General features: G+C 35.8%; 1 long non-coding RNA gene across 1 annotated transcript in view; it reads left to right on the top strand.

Annotated features, from left to right (window-relative positions):
- Positions 1–18,232, top strand: part of LOC116154329 (uncharacterized) — a 362,636-nt gene that overhangs the window by 320,675 nt on the left and 23,729 nt on the right. The window contains exon 5 of the long non-coding RNA XR_010381471.1: positions 17,322–17,386. This is a non-coding gene — a long non-coding RNA (uncharacterized LOC116154329). The remainder of the gene's footprint in view (positions 1–17,321; positions 17,387–18,232) is intronic.

The following is an 18,232-nucleotide window of genomic DNA, read 5'->3' as shown; positions in this document are numbered from 1 at the left end:
GAGAATTCTTGGTCATTTTCTCTTGACCTATTTTCCAGGCAACGTTTCCTCTGCCTGCCTCTTAAATTGCTGGAGGCAGGCAGGGATCGGCTCCAGCTCTTCTCTCTTCAGTCTTTATATGGTCTTGGAGGACCTTGCACCCTCCTGTGGCTTTAGTAAGTAACCATTCCATCGGCTGATAGCTCTCTATACCCAGGTTTCTAGCCTAGAATTTTCTTTTTTTCTTTTAAATGTCAGCTTCATTAAGGGATAATTGGCATACGAAATTGTAAGAAATTTAAAGTGTGGCAGTCTGATACACATATACATTGTGAAAGGATTCCCCCACTTAGTTAATTAACACATCCATCAACTCATGTATTTATCTTTTTCCATTTTTGAGAACATTTCAGCTCTGCTTTTTTTTCTTTAGCAAATTTCAATTGTATAATATGGTGTTATCGACTATAGCCACCATGTTATTTATTAGACCCTCAGGCCTCATTCTCCTTATAGCTGAAAGTTTGTACCCTTTGACTAATCTCTCCTTATATTTCTCCACCCTCTACCCCTGGCAACCACTTTTCTACTCTGTTTCTATGAGTTTGACTATTTTTAGACACCACATATAAGTGATATCATGCAATATTTGTCTTTCTATGTCTGGCTTATTTTACTCAGTATAATGCCTCAAGGTCCATTCATGTTGTCACACGTGGCAAAATTTCTTACTTTCTCATGGCAGAATAATATTCCATTACCCCCCCACCACACACTCACACATGCATATATGTGTATAAAACATATGTTTGGAGACCATGTACTTACCTTCATTCCCATGATCTTCATGCGCATGGAAGACACCATCATTTATATAACTGGCTGTAGTTAACCCCCAGATGGTCTCTTTGATCCAGTCTCAGCCAGGCAAATCCATTCTTCACAAAAGGGCAAGTTCTGATACTACCTTTAGGAAGGCAAGAGTCTTCCACAGCTTCCCACTGCTTTCAGGATAAAGATCAAATTTATTGACATGCCTTAAAAAGTCTAGTCCCTGCTCAACTATGTACAGTCGCCCCTTGGAATCTGTAGGGGATTGGTTCCAAGACCCCAGCAGATACCAGACTCTGCAAGTGCTCAATTCCCTTATGTAAAATGGCGAATTACAGTAGGCTGTCCCTATCCCGGTTCCCCATCCGTGGATTCAGCCCACCACGATCAGGTTGGGTGAACCCCGCGTCTGGAGCTTGCGATGGGGAGGGCTGTCGGTAGTCTTGGCTTTCCCACACCCTCTTTGCCCCCACGCATTGTATGCTCCCGCATGAGTCTATTGTTCTGTCGGGTCCTAGTGCCTGTCAATTCTTACTCACCTCTCCTTTCATAAGGGCTTTTTCTTTTGCCTGGAATACCGTTCCTTCCTTATCCTCCGTAATTCCTCCTCAAACCTCAGGTCTAACTGAGATCACATCTCTTTAATTGACCGCCTCCTGCCCCAGCGCTGGCTATACCAGGACGAGTTCCTCTGCTACCTACCCCAGTGACACTCAGTACATCCCTTATTGTACACTTCACACTTTCCACCAGTTATTTTAATCATTTGCCGTCAGTAGTAACTCACCATGATTTTGCCAGTACTTGACCTGAATGATTATTCTGGGTGACTACTAAATATTAACCAAATGAATAAATAAATGAAACCCTCTGGATCTGTAAATTAGAAATTACAGTAATGTCCACCTTGTCCCAGTGGAAATCTCTTATGAAGACAAATGATATGTAACATGCAAAAAGGCTGAGGAAAAAAAGACTAATAGTAAATAAATGTGGCCTTCAGATAAACAGGGTGAGCATTTTATTTAATTCAGATTGTAGGTCACCACTGAAGTGATTCTGAATGATCCTAAATGTTAAAATCTATAAAGCTCTCTGCAACTGGGAAAATTCTATTTTGTTTACCTCTAAGTGGGCATAGAAACCTTTGTATGGACAGATATACACAATCTGTTTCATTTCTGTGTATTATGTCATATTCACAGTGATATAAGATCCAAAAAATTTTGAGTATATTAGTGATTTGAAAATTTCAATGCATAAATCAACAGTAACGCTGGGAAAGCACTAAAGTTGGAATTTTACTTTCTTTTTCAAATAGTTTTTCTTTTTCAAGCTCCAGTGCTTTTCTTGCAAATTTATTTAGTATCCATTGATTCTTGCATTCCTGAAAATCTTCCCAGGGACACGATTTCCAGATTCTACTCTAAAATTATTCTTTGCAAATTTTACTAGATATTTTCATAATATTTGGATATTTCTGTATTTCTGATCTCTTCTTCACATGGGCTCGCCTGACTTAATAGAATAATGAATTGTGTCTGGAAAAGGTCTTGGGGGTTATCTTAGAACAAGCCCATCTCTAGTTACATGACTTTCCAGCCTTAGCTTGAACACTTTCAGGGACTTGGCACTCTGTTATCTAAGGAAATTCTTTTCAGAATTGAAAAGGCTGTTCTCTTATTATTCCAAAATGTGCTTCTGTGTTACTAATATCTAGATGTCCTAACATCTAGAATTTTCTCCTGTAGCAAAAACTGGCTGTCCATAGGCAATACTTTTAATTTTTTTAATTATTCAAGCAATTCAAATAATGGATTTGAAGTGTTTGTCACTGTTTTTTTCTAATCTATGCTATTTTTGTAAATATTCCATTAATTCAATTAACGAGTACATATTATTAGAATTTTGCGTTTCATTTTTAGGTTTCCCCGCACACATGCCCTTTTCATGTCAATGTAATACTGCTCTCTGTAGATGATCCCCCTTCCCAGTGTTCTGCGTTCTGAACCAAAAGTCCTTATTTCTGAAATGGGTCCTATTACTTAGCTTTTGGGTTCGGCCGCCTTCTGGCTCCTGTTCTCAGGATATGCTCATGTTGGTCAGTGTCTCTCCCAAAGTGAACCTTCTGGAACCAGATGCAGTGTCGTAAAGCTGGAATGATAATAACAGAACACACTTCTGAAATTCTCCTAAATCTGATACCTTTCAGGGAATGGCAAATTTACAGGCTTAGGCAACGATGTGGCTTCCTCCACTTCTGTCAGCTGTGGAGTGATGATGCCAGGACGAAAACCTATGGCCCAGTGATTTAACTAAGAGTCTAGATTTCATGACAAATGTGGGGTTCCAATTCCAAAAATAGATTCAAATTAAATTGCTGCTAATTCAGGGGTTCCCAATCTATAACTAGCAGTCTGAATCAAAATGTGAACGTACCAGTTCCACTTAATTTTCTGCTTTTTGGCTTCCCTAGCTAAGTTAATTTTGAACTATAATTCCATTGTTCAAAGGAGTGCATGTGCCTTTTAGCCAAGACTGATTAAAATGTGAAACAGGATCAAATCTTGTGGCAGGTCAGTGGCTAATATTCTCCTGATCTATAAGACACTGTTAAATTAATCATGAACACAATGCAAAGTTTTAGAATCTGGTACTAACTCCATAATTCTAGCCTCTTCAAATAATTCTACAAAGGTATTATAACTAATAGTTAAAATGCCTGGCTTTAATAAATTCCATTATAGCTGATTTATTGCCCTAATCAAGTAGTGAATGAATTTGGTTTACTATGATTTGTTTTAGTGAAAAAAAAAATTATTTTCCTTATTAACAGACTACTCTCTTTCTGTCTTAATATTACAGCTTCTTCCCCTTCACTGCTCATCTTCTTGCTTAAGAAATATCTACAAATCCTTTTATAGTGCTCCTGTTATTTTTTTACAAGTCTCTGTTTGTTCTGAGCTTTATTCTCCTGGCTACTGTTCTTAGAGGTGCATGCCGCTCTTGTGTGCTTATTTCTTCTTCAGTGATTTTTCCATCCATCTGTGGTACACACTCTTTGAAAGGATTACCTTTGATCAAGCCGATACATTTTCAATATCTATATTTATTTATATTATCCTGAAAGCCAATACCAGGATTCTGGATCAGAGACAGCGTATTATCACTGATAGCAATAACAACATCACTTCTCTATGTCCTATTATTCTCTCTTCGGGATGATGAAGTCAGGGCCAGATGGACCATACACAGGCAAAGGATATTTTTGTACTATAGGAGAGGAAGCTCAAAGCTTTGAATGCAGGAGTGGCCTACACAATACTTCTCTTTTCCTGAGAGAGGGAGAGAAATCTTTGCTCCCTAATGGCTTAAAAACCTCCGGAATGTTGAAAGGATAGCTCTGGGTTTCATCCTTTGAAATGTAAACAAACACCAAAGAGGGAAATCCTTTCAGTCTCTCTGCGATCTCTCACTTTTCAGCCATCTTTTAACTTTTAAGGCTTATCCTTTAATCTAGCTTCCAGTTTTCTTATTTCTGAACACTCTAACCATGCAGAAACCTAAAAATATTTGTTTCTCTCCACTCTGCATGAGAACTCTAATCCTTGTGGAGGGAAGTTCCAGTGGAAAAAATATATATACATATCCCTTTTCATTGTAAAATGTTTAAATCATTAGGGTGAAGACATGAAGGATAATTGAAGGGAATAAATATCTTGGCCATATGTGGAAAGGGTAAGAAAGCACACTAGTTATAGTCCGAATGAATCCTTGCTTCCAAGTTTTTCACTGATGTCAGTGAAGATCCTGTGTTTTTAGATAGCAGCTTCCCACATTTCCCGGAGATATGACCATCCCAGTGATCCATGTTGGGCCTAGTTAATGGCTTAGTGATATATATTGCATAGGGCCCTTCTCTAGGTCTCTACTGGGCATCCCTTAGTGTCTTATCAAGATTACTGTGACTGTCTTTTCATTCTACCATTACATCTCCCACTGTTCTCCATACAGCAAGCAGAGAATTTTTTTTTTAACTATGATGTGGCCTTTGAAATATTTACTAATTCATTTTTGTTTACTTAAAAGACATTGTAAATGATTGCATCTAGAATGCAATTTAAATGTGTTAATTCTCCTTGCTTGATTTGTCTCCAGCCTACACCTTTAGTGTTACCAAGTCTAAACTCATTCTGCTTGCCACATGACAGGCCAGTGAATTGGGAGACGGGGTGTTGGGGCAAGGAAGACTGACTTTATTTGGAAAGCCAGCAGACAGAGAAGATGGCATGTCCTGGAGAACCATCTTACCCAAGTCACAATTCAGGCTTATTTTATGCTAAATTGAGGGAGCACTGTGATTGGTTGTTGCAAACTTTTTGGTGTCAGAATCTTTTGTTCTTGCAACTGTCCACATAGGTCAGGTCATGGTGTCTCTGTAAACCTCTAACAAGACAATGTTATTTTCGATTCTACAGCTTTTTATCTTTGTATGCATGGAAAAGTGTTACACTGTTAAAGGTCAGTGCTATCCTGTATATTTCAGGCTATAGGCAACTTTCTTTTACAAAAGGTGCAGAGCCAGCATGCCTAAGCACAGGGAGCAAAGCATAGGTTTAGAGCCAAATAAACAGATCTAATATGGAGTCAGATTTGTTCTTCCCTAGTACCTTTCCACTTTTTAGCATCACCTTTTCCACTTTCTTCACTGTACTTTAGTCACAGTGGCCTACACTGAGACGTTTAAAACAACAGCAGAACAAGATCTTTCCACTTTAAGACATCTTATATCACTTAGTTTGGAAAAGCCAGGCCAATCCAACCACCCCAAAATGTCTTTTACTTCTCATTTATTAAATCACAGCTTGTAGCAAATTTGATTAATTATCCACCAAGAAAAAAATGTATTCCCCCTTCCAAAACATAGATTTCAAAGGGAAACAGTGCCTTTCCCACTTCCCTTACAGCTAGTTAGAGCCATGCGACTAATTCTGACCAAGGGAATATAAGCCGACATGCCATGTGATACATTGAGGTTTAGCTGCTAAAATCTTCCCCGCATTCCCCCATTTTTATGAACTTTGGTATGACTTGTATTAGAGGTAACTCTCAGATGCCCTTGAACACATATTGACAATGTCAGTGGCTCCATCAAAATAGGTTCTTGAACAATTGTGTGGACAAGTACGATCGCATTAATTTGTTCACCTACCCAATACTTTTACATGAATAAAAGTAATCCTCTATTATATTTACACCAATGTACATTTTGGCTTCTAGCTTTTATAGCAGTTAGTCTAACCTTGCTGATAAGGAGAAGTGTTGCCTTCAACAGCGAAGAAAGTAGAGTAAATGCCTACAAAATCTGTAGCCTTGGAAGAGGTTGGAGAGCAGAATGTTCGTAGCTTGGATAGCTTGTTACTTACTGTGGGTAGGAAGATGTTACACAAAAGCAAGCATGTTGGTCTAGAATTTACTGATTCGGGAGCAGAAACAAAAGGGTTAAGAGTTTTGAAACTTAAACAAGAGAAACCAAGATTTTAAAAGAACATAAGTAACAAAGGTTCATCCCCATTCTCATTAAACAGAAGAACTCAACTTTGAAAGGTTTAAATTAAAAGTTCTTCCTTTCCACTCAAGTGTGTCACTTCACATGGCCTCAAGGTAGCTGCTATCGAGAGAGACCTAGGGGCATGGAAGAAAGGAAATAAATCAGATTTGAGAATTATGCCTAGGAGAAAATTTAAGTTGTGGTTACTGGCACCTGGTACTGACTGTAAGCAAGTATATCAGAAGTGTACTGTTTTTGAAAGCTTGTAATTCCAAAGAAATGTGAGCCTGCACTGAAGGAGCCTTTGACTATTCAAGCCTTGTAGCAGCTTCTTAGCCATCAAATTTCTGTATGTAACAAGTAGGGAGTGGTGAAATCTGTGCAGCCCTCAAGGAGGACGTACTCTCCAACAACCCCCTTTAGATGTGGCTCTGGACGATAATAGATGAACAACAGAAGAATAATAATTTCTTCCAGGTAATAGTATCTAGGTCAACTAAAGACTTTCTCTTACTGTCAGGGTGGAGACTTCCATGATCATTGCCAGTTAAGAAGCTATGATTGTTATAGATGAGTGACTGCTGTATATATTGTATTCTTCAACATTTTGAACAAACAACCCAATCCAAAAATGAGAAGACCTAAACAAGCAGTTCTCCAATGAACACATACAAATGGTCAATAGGCACATGAAAAAATCCTCAATATCACTAATTATCAAAGAAATGCAAATCAAAACTACAATGAGTTAGAATAGCCATCGTTAAAAAGTCCACAAATAGTTAATGCTGGAGAGGGTGTGGAGAAAAGGGAACTCTCCTACACAGCTAGTGGAAATGTAGTTTGGTGCAGCTGTTATGGAAAACAGTCTGGAGACTCCTAAAAAACCTAAAAATAGACTAACCATATGATCCAGCAATCCCATTCCTGGGCATATATACAGAGGGAGCACTAATTCAAAAAGATATAAGCACCCCAATGTTTATAGCAGCACTATATTCAATAGCCAAGACATGGAAGCAACCTAAATGTCCATTGACAAATGACTGAATAAAGAAGTTGTAGTATATTTATATATTGGAATACTACTCAGCCATAAAAAGAATAAAATAATGCCATTTGCAGCAACATGGATGGACCTGGAGACTGTCATTCTAAGTGAAGTAAGCCAGAAAGAGAAAGAAAAATACCATATGATATCACTTATACATGGAATCTAAAAAAGAAAAAAAAGGAAAAAAAAAAAGAGGACACTAATGAACTCATCTGCAAGACAGAAACAGACTCTCAGACATAAGAAACAAATTTATGCTTACTGGGCATAAGGGGGTGGGAAGGGATTAATTTTGGGAGTTTGAGATTTGCAAATGTTAACCACTATATATAAAAATAGATAAAAAATGAATTTCTTCTGTATAGCACAGGGAACTATATTCAATATCTTATATTAACCTTTAATGAAAAAGAATATGAAAATGAGTATAGGTATATATATGCATGACTGGAACATTATGCTGTACACCAGAAATTGACACATTGTAACTGACTATACTTCAATTTAAAAAAAGAAAAGTAAATAGAAACAACAACAAAAATTTTTGAAATGGTAGTTTTTATTGCTCTCTTTCTCCTGTGTATAAAATGGGCATATGAGGTTGGAAAATGCAAATAATTGGCCTTTTTGATGTGTGGGTCATTAAATTATGAGAAGCCACCTCTGGAAATGATGGAGAAGACAGTGCAGCATCTATACACCCTGGACTTTGTACTGTATGCAACAAGTGGATTGGATTTTGAGTTGCCTTCTTGGTGATGGAGTACAGAGCAATATTTAGTGGTGAGAGAAATAGATTGTGGAAGAAATGGCAAACTGTCCACCAAGAACACACGTTTCCTTTTTCATATTGTGAAGTTTATATGGGAAGCATAAGACAAAATTTTACAGGCTCTCTTGCATTGAGCTGAAATCCTGTGACCAGTTGTATTCAATGTAAGGTGAACAGATGAGAATTGGGTCACTTCCAACCCTGGACTGTTAAATATCCCTGCACTTGTCCCTCACCCCTACCACTAGTATTTCTCCATTTCAGTTAGCTATAATGGAAGCAACTTCCAGGATAATCTTAGAATCCACATATTGAAGATGACATAGTCTCTTGCAATTTACTTCAGAAAGATAATATGGAAGAGGGCTGTTCTGCTGACAAACTCACCTATCCCATGTTGCAAGAAGAACTAGGTTTCTACTGTATTGGAGTGATATACATGTGAGTCTATTTCTTAAATATTACTTCCTCAGAGACCATTCCCATCCATATAATACCTATCTTAATGCCTGATTACATAGAAGATGGTCAGTAAATAATTTTAGAATGAGTAAAATAAAACATAATTAAAAAAAAAAACAAGCTCTCATTTTAGTCTTGACCTTCAACACAACATTTCCATTCCTAAAATTTTACCAAAGTTGATTCACAATTTAGGTGTATTCTTACCCACCCAAACATCTTTTAATTGTTATGTATGCTCAGTTGGGTTTATGTTTTTCTCTCAAATCCCAAAAACCTAAGTTTTTAATAAACCTAATAAATCATAAACCTAAGTTATGACATTTTCCTAATTTTATTTAGTCTGGATAGTTTCTCAGAAGTGTTTCTCACAGACACACACACACACACACACACACACACACATCACAGAGAAGCAGATTCCTGAAACTAGCAGAAAAATAAAAACTCTCCTGGAATTACCAATTCACTTTTCTGCCCACTGAAGAAAATTAATGTAGTGTTAGGCTACTGATGAAGTGATGTTCTTTCTTTTAATATGATAAACATTGAAAATTGTTGACCTCATTTTGACTTCAATAATTTATTTGTTTCTTTACAAAAATATCTAGACTTTCTCATTTCACTCTTTTTTTTTGCTCAAGCCAACAATGAATTGGCCCCAGGCATTGGAAAAAGATGTTCTTTTTGTCTCTAATACTGTGTTTGATTCAGTGCAGTTTCTAGAGTCTAACACCTTCACTGTTTGGGCTCAGAACTTTCCTAAAAACTAAAACTACAGGAAATGAACAATACAGTTCAACCATACAGTGTATTATTACATAAAACCCGAACTCACTTTAACTTGGAAACTTGTGAGATTTATTTTTCATTACGGCAAAAATACTTATTTCAACAGATCTGCTATTTCAAGCCACATACAAATTATCATGTCCTTATCATCAGAGTTTAAATGATCAAAGCTGACCATATGGCAGAATTCTTATAATTCAAGGTTTCAAAAGAAGCAGATCTCAAGTCTTTGATTTTACTCAGTGTCGAAAATAATCATGAGTCTTAAGATAAGTTGGTGGGATATGTGAATATAAATTAAAGTCCTTTATGGGATGTTCTAGGGATTCTGGTACAGCAGAAGCATCATGAAATAGAGATTCATTCTTTGAATGCTTTTGTGTGTGTGATTTGTTTAAAGCTTTTTACTGCATATGAAATCTTCATTTTAGTACAGTCTAGCAAAAGATCCAAAAATATGTGTTTCTAAAAACTATTTCATGAAAATGAAAAACTATTTCAACTATTCATGAACTATTTCATGAAAACAAAAATCATTATTGCATTTTGAGATAGTTATTTTCCAAGGTGGGGGGGGGGTCACTTTCTTGATAGGCCTGCAAAAGCTGATGAAGTTATAGATTTATATGAGAATTTGCTAAATGTGAATATTCCAAATTTCAGCTATAGAAAAATTTTGGTGAAGTTCTGTGCAACACCTAACATCAGCAGGTGATCAGCTCTCCCAGTCTGCTCGAGACTGATCATGAGGGCCTTAACATTCTCCTCAGCTTGCCTGAACTTCAGAATTTTTTTCCCTGACTGTAGGCCTCTGAGCTCCCTTTCCTTAGAGCATTTACTTTAGGAAGTTTTCAATTGTAACTTTTTTCTGCCCCTTTGAGATGTACATCTTCTTGTAGCCGCTTGCCAGGCTTCACAGCCCAGAGATGTCTTTCTGAGGGGCCTGGTAGTCATCCTTTGATATGTAATTATCAAGAAAGATGGCATGCTATTTCCCAGTTTCTGTGGAAGGGCAGGAGTTTAATTTTAATAAACAACAATTAGCAAGCACAAATGGTCTAATCCTATTAATCAGTCCTCCCAGTATCCTCCAGTACTTTTCCCACTAGCTCTCCCCAGAACTTAAAACCATTTTCACCTTTGTTTCAGTGGAGTTGAGTTCAGTTTCTCTCTCCTATTGCAGTAGTCTTGAATAAAATGTCCTTTGCTTGTTTAACACCATTTGATGCAGTTTTTCCTTTGACAGGACTTTCCCAGAATTAGTATATTAAAAATCCAAGGCCCAAGAACCATCTCAGACACAGGCAAACTGGAACAGTTAGGCTTGCTTGTTTTTAGCAGGACCCTTAAGTCCACTTATAGATGGTTCTGAAGCTGATATTCTCTCAGAAGAGCATGAGTTGCCAACTACCATGCTGCTCTGTGTGGTGGTCTACACGTCGTTATTCTGCTGGTCAGAGTATGTGCTCAATAAATATTTGTCCAGTAAGTAAATGGAGATTACTCAACAAGGATATGAACACACTAATGCCACTGAGGCATTTGCCTTCATTGTCAGATCAATGCACAGTCTAGGATGACCCTTGTTCACTTACCCATTCACTTATGATTCATTAATTTATTCACCTATACATTCAACAAATAGATATTGAGAACTTCCCATTTGTCAGCCTAACAGACTTTGTCCCTGCCCTTTAGTAGTTTATAGACTAGAGGAAGAAATAGCAATGAACCAAAAAAACAACAAAAGCAATGACAACAACACACACAATTTAAACTGTGGAAAGTCTTGTGTGATATTAAAGAACGTAAAGTAGGTGTAGACTGTAATTACTATTTTTGCTCTTTACCATCTTTTAAAAGTCCTAAAACTCTTTAAAGACTTGAGATTTTTTTTTTATCATGGTTGTGAAAATATTGTTTCAAATGTTATGAAGTGGTCTAATCTATTATTTCAATATACTCAAGCTGTTAAGAAGGAAAGAGCATGTATATCTACAAGGCTCTTATACTAGCTACTATAAAAACAATTTGGCATTTTAGGAAGCCATTTTTGTTATTCTGAATTTCAAAGAGTATTTTACAAAATTAGATAGTGAATTTCAAATTCATATTTTAGAATACGAAGATGAGTCTTTTGGGAGACCTTATCTTGTGAGCTAATAGCCCTCACATGGCAATGCAGATGGAATTTTTGTACTGACATCAGTTTTTCCTATCATTCTGGGAAACAAAAAGTGATTCCTATTCCAAGTAATACAGGAGAAAAGCTGATATGGCCACATCTAAGATTTGTGGATGGTGATTGGAGCATATGCCACTTCTATGCCTTTCTTTTGACACAATAGAATAGTTTAATGTGCCTCCGTGTGTGTGTGTGTGTGTGTGTGTGTGTGCATTTGACCTGTAGAGTGCTATCTTTAAGTGATTATATACAGTTAGAGCTGTTATGTTCTTCCCATGACTATTAGGGTAGAACTTACAATGATTACAAATGACTGAAAAAATGTTTTTTAGTAATGTTTTTCAGTTCTCCTAGCCCAGTGTTGGTTAATTGAGCATCCTTTAACCTCATAGAGATTCTTGAGGGTCACCAGAGAGGGTTAGATTGAACTTTTGTGATATACTTCAGCAGAGGTGTCAACTAACTAGATTCATGGTTCACAATAAACAAAATTCCTGCATGCTTAAACACTTGTTAGTCAAGTGATGTAAACCAGGGATATAGATGTGAACTTTGTATTGGTTAGGACTATTTTAATTGCAAATAACAAGACTCAACATGAATTGGTATAACAAACAAGCACAAATGAATTTATTTGACTTTTATAACTCAGCAGTCTAGATAAAGGATGCTAATGTGACTTGGCACAGTGAATAAGTCATCGGTCATCTAATTTTTGTTCTTGTCTTTTTGCTCCATCCTCCATGGTACTAGTGTACTTTTTCAGTTCTGTGTGGTGGCCCCTGGATCTTTGTTTATGATGACTACAGTCCTATACCTCATGTTATCTCACAGATTCATGCAAAGGAAGAAAAATGTACTTCCCTGTGGTCTCCCTGGCTTGAACCGTGTTATGGATCAACCTTAAATTAAATTCCAAGGCCACAGTAATGAGATGAATTAACCGGATTAAATCTGTTCAGGTCTGCTTGAACAGCCTTGCCACTATACTTTTGGGAGAAGTAAACTCACTCTTCAAGGGTAAATCAGGCTACTTTTGACTGAAGAAGGAGGAAATACATATTTCATATTCTAAATCTAGAGGCAACCACTAAAAGTTCCCAAGCAATTTATACAAAGACAGTTTAGCTGTCAAATAGTCTCTTCCAACATGTCTCGTGGACAGTGAAATCATTTTGTAATGTTCTTGTAATGTCCTTGTAATGTTCTCTCTCTTGCCTACTTGCATGGTGCTTCCCAGAAAGGCTTCTACTGTTATCTACCTGAGTTTTCCGTATTCCTTCTCTTCAATCTGCTACTTCCTATGTCTACACAGCCTCTCCAGACTCCCAGCCTCTACCCACTTTAAGATGTACATCAAACCTGTATTCTTTTATTTACCCACACTGAAGCATTTGGTGGTCTATCAGGTATAATCTCAGTGACACACTATAAACTGGACTCCACACCATTATGTAAAGAAAACTCTGTTTTCCTTTTCTGAAAGAGACAGGAACCAGTTTTTGTAAACCACAATTGTCTAATCTTTTCTTCTTGGAAAAGAGGAAATTTATTTTTACTCAGTACTGGAAAACTATGCCCTTTTCATCAAAATCAGCAGAACGAGTCCTTAAAATGCTAAAAGAAGTAGGTGAGATTAACTTTAGTTTAACGTTTACATTCTGTTATAATACTACTAAAGGTCTATCTTTAGTGAGGAGAGATGAAGAGAGAAGGGAAGGCTGTGAGTTGTAAGTTTATGCTAACTCTACCCAGTTTTTCTATTTTCAGATAAGTTAATCAAAGGGCAAAATGATAGTAATAATAGCAAACACACATCTAGCCATCTACTCTGTATCAGGCAATGTTTAAACCTGTAATAATTTTTTGATTATTCTCACATTAGCCCTATGAGGTGAGTAATATTATTACCTACATTTTAAAGAGAACTATATCACAGAGTAGCCAAGCAACTTACCCAAGGGGCGTAACTAAGAGATGGCAGAGCTGAGTTGTGAACCTGGCCAGTTTGACTTCAGAATCCACTTTTTTACTTCTAATATGACACTACCATGGGTGATTAACCTTTCTGAGTGGGTCACCAGCCAAAAAAGTGGCTTAGATGACATGATGAAATAGAAGGTCAGAAAGATGTTTTTATTTATTTATTTTTATTTTTCTTCTAGATTAAGACCCAGAACAAGTCTATGCCGAGAGAATCTGAGACTTTCATTTACTTCTATGATAATTCTAGGGCATATTGTCTAGCTGTTATGTCATACTTCATATGTGAAAGCTAAAATGGGATCAGTGAGTTTGAGAATGTCATGGATTTCAGATCCTTTTACCCCAATCTCCTGTCATTTTTATATCATTTCTATGAGTCTCGCTAGAGGCTCTGTTTATTGTTCTATAATGAACACCTAAGTCGTGGTTGATAATTTTTTTTTAAATAAGCAAGAAATTAATAGAATAAATCTTTCAATAGTTATTAAAATGTAACTGACATAGGCCCCATAGAAAAAAGTAGAAATAAATTAGCCTATACTATATGCTATTTAGACTTTTCCATATATATGTGTATACATATAGAAATTTTATACTAGGAAACATTTAAAGAACTTGAACAAATTTATTTGGGTTTAGAAAGAAAGACTGAATGTATATAGAAAAGCTCTGAGCCTCATGATTTTATGAAAAACAGCCATTTCTATTAGATGTGGAAAATACTTAAGGGATATATAAAAATCTGCTGAGCATACTTTTCAATAATTCAGAAACTAATTTTTAGCATATGATAAAATAAGCTATCATTTTAAAATGTAATTATTTAAATGATGATTTCTTTCCTCCAATTCTAAATGTCTACCTGGCTTAACAGGCATACTTCAAAAGTTTTGGGATTTTATTTTATGTCTGGACATAAATCTTTAAGCTGTATGTTGATAATTCAAAAAATTAAATTTCGTCCTTAATGTTGCCAGATGGTTGGATTTATTCCATACTTCATAACTTCTAAACCCCATAAAGTTAAAATTTCCTGCTATTGTAATTTTATATTAATTTTAAATTTGTGTGAGTCTTAGAAATATCCATGGCATCAAATCAACTGAAATTCTTCCTCATTTATATAATTCCAAAAATACATTTAATCTAATTTATTGATAGCATCCATATGTCCACAAATGCAATATATAATGCTCCTTTGTCCCTTGAGCTTACCTACCACTCCTCAGAAATGTTTTTCTGCTCTGCAACTATTGTACCATCAGTCAATAAACACTGTTTTATCGATCTGAGGACTGGAAGTAATAGTCAAAGTTTGTTTATGTGTTGGCCCCATCTTAGTGCACATATTCAGCACTTCAAAAGCTGACCTAAGACAAAATTATGATATAAAAGAGACATGTCTTTGATCCTCTTCCTTCATTTTTATTTTGGATTCTCCTTAGTGTCTAATTCTGACATCCAAAGTTTCAGTGTTACTGCAGGCTGCTCAAAGTTCCCTCTTGACCATCTCAGCTGAACCTAGTCCCCACCCCAGAGGCAGTGCAGCCTGTCCTCTGCACCTTTCACTCAGCAGACCCAGTGGGGACTCTCCCACTGCCTGGCTGATAATGGATCACTCCCACAAAAGGAGGGATAGACAGTTAGCAAACTATTGTCTAGATATTGTTTGCAAAAAAGATCTGAGTGATTTGAAAATGGATAGATGATAAAAGAAGATGAGAGAAAAAGAGTGCGGTGTGCACAGGCATTTTACAATAATGCAGAGAGTTGCTTCTTATCTCAGGGCAAATTATTTGCATAATGAGTTTTTTCTGCAGAGATTTTAAATCTAATTTATCTTCCCACAATCATCGATAGATTCTATTAAATAGTAATAAGACAAAACCAGTTCAAAGTTGTCAGTGAGGAGGCTAATTGGTTAGTTTATTTAAAACAATATTTTGATTCCAAAAGTATGGCTTTTGGAAACCCTTACGAAAGTTAAAAAATTAAAAAGAAATTTAAAAAAAATCTCCTTGAGCTCAGATACTGTGGAGAGACCTCTTTTAAATGTTTGACGTATATCATTTCAGTATGATTTCTATAAAAGTTTCTACATAAGGTAAAATTATGCTGAATATCAAACACATATCCTTCTGTTTATATAACATTTTCTTGTGATTAAAAAGTCTTTTTTTGGGCTGTGTTATATGTCCACTGGCTCTTGATGTATAATAATTTTTCCCCTAAACTTCTGCTTTCATGTTGCATTCATTTTTTGTTGTGAAGAATGCTAAAATAAACATCAGATAATACATGTAAATAGAACATTTTTAATTGCAGATCATTTTTTTAATTTATATAGAATTATGGCCAGATAAATCTGAATCTCTTCACTGAAACTGTTGTCAAGCCAGGTCTACTCTGTGTCATCCTTGCACGATTGGTTTATTTTGCTCCCAAATCAAGACTTTACCTTTCTTCTTATTCTGTTATGTTATTTGAACTCATCAACTATCAGAGTACACTTGAGTCTCAATTTTGTCATTTAATACTTTAGCTATTCATTTCAGCTTTACATAGATATATATTTGTCATCTATGTTGTTATATAAAAATCTTTTATAGGAAAGAATGAAGGACAAATCCCTGTGTGGAATATCCATACACACCATGTTCTAGGTTAACCTCTATTCACTTTTACTATCGTTTTTGGATTTGGAATATCAGCCTATTGAATTTAGGCTCATCAAACTTGTATCACTCAAGTCTCTCCAAATTAATATGACGAACTTATAGAACTTAAATCCCACCATGTATATAGTATTTCCTTAACTTCCAGCCTATGTAATATTACAATCCCTGCCAGAGAATTTCGTAGAGAGCCGAAATTCATCTTTCTCCCCACTCTAGAGCCCAAGGCTTTACATTTAATAAGTGCTCAGTGTATGTTTACTGATTGAGTGGATATGGATATTAGTTTGAGTGTCATGAGTTATCCTTAATGATGTTTTTTGAAAGGCTTAACAAGACGTTTTTATGGATGCCAGTCTCTGGAGTTCCAGGATCCTCTCCAAATCTTCATCCTTTGTTGAAAATTAGAATTTACAATCACGTTCACAGTAATTTTTTACAAGGAGATAATTGATCTGGACCCTAACAACTGAGCTTACTAAAGTGACTTGTTTCTCTATAAAATTTCAAGTTCCTCTTCACTCTTTTAGCTCTGTCTCTTCTTGTCTAGGATGAGAAGCCAACAAGAAGTTGAAGAACACTCTCTCCTGTGACCACTACAATGAGCGTTTCAGACCCTGACACTGCTTCTTGCTTGTTGTTCTTATGCTCTAGGAAGTTCTGTGAGACTTCATGATGATCCTAATTTGCTTATGAAATTCAACTTATCCTGAGTCCTAACTTTCCTAATACACTAGGGAATTTTTACAAGCTTTTTTCCCTTTTCCAGTTTTATTAGGTAGAATTATTACAGCATAACTGCACATATACATTATATTGCATGTCAATACATATATACAATATACTGCACATTTTTTTTAGTTTACATATATGTCCTGATCATTGTTTCTAAGAACAGATTAGAGCTTTAGCTTTTTAAACTTATATAGTTGTCAAAGGAATAAAGCCAACCACAAAATAAGAATCAACAGAATGCAGTAGTCCATAAAGGAATTTTTGTGTGTTTTTATTGATCAGGGCATTTTTACTTGTAGGGCTGATGTGAAACTGTAGCGTGATGGTCAGCTGGATTGGTTGGTTACAGCTTCTGCTCCAATTGGTAAGTGTCCCTACAATGTTGATTGTTTAATATTTTGAATATAATCTTGTTTCTTTAAAAGCCAAAACTCCTAAAACAGTTTCCTTAGCAGCCATGTTATTCTCTGTAGTTTGTGCATCTTTGTTTTTTTTTTAATACCTCCAGTTCACTAGTCAAAGTTTTTTTTTTAACATTTTTTGAGTTATAGTCAGTTTACAATGTTGTGTCAATTTCCAGTGTAGAGCACAATTTTTCAGTCATACATGAACATACTTATATTCATTGTTGCGTTCTGTTTTGCTGTGAGCTACCACAAGATCTTGTATATATTTTCCCTGTACTATGCAGTATAATCTTGTCACTAGTCAAAGTTTTTTATTTTTTAGAAGCTCACATTTCTCTAAGGCCATCTGAGATAATATTAAAAGCTCTTTATTTGCAAAACATTGTACTAGGAATGAAGGAAGAACTTCATAATATCACTTTCTTTCCCATAGTCCTGAGGGTTCGATCGTATTTATATTTACATCTCAATTTTCAAAACTTGGAATGCAAATACAAATTTACATCTATATTACTAGAGTCTAAATTTTATGCTTGATATCCCAAATTTTAATTCAACATTATGAAGGATAACATCAACAGGATGGGTTTCTCTGTGTATTTATCTTTGGTACACTTCAGTCGAAAGATTTCCATATTAGTAATGTTTAACATAGCAATTATACATACTTTCCTTCACCAAACTTTTATTCTTTTTTTAATAAAATTCTTTTATTATAGCCAAATGTTTTCTATTATAATTAATTGATTCATCAAGTAGTTATTATATACTTATGCCAAATATGAGACACAATACTAGGATCT

Source organism: Camelus dromedarius, chromosome 6 (genome assembly GCF_036321535.1).
Source record: "Camelus dromedarius isolate mCamDro1 chromosome 6, mCamDro1.pat, whole genome shotgun sequence".
NCBI classification, from domain to species: Eukaryota; Metazoa; Chordata; class Mammalia; order Artiodactyla; family Camelidae; genus Camelus; species Camelus dromedarius.
This window is presented reverse-complemented; position numbering and strand designations above follow the sequence as displayed.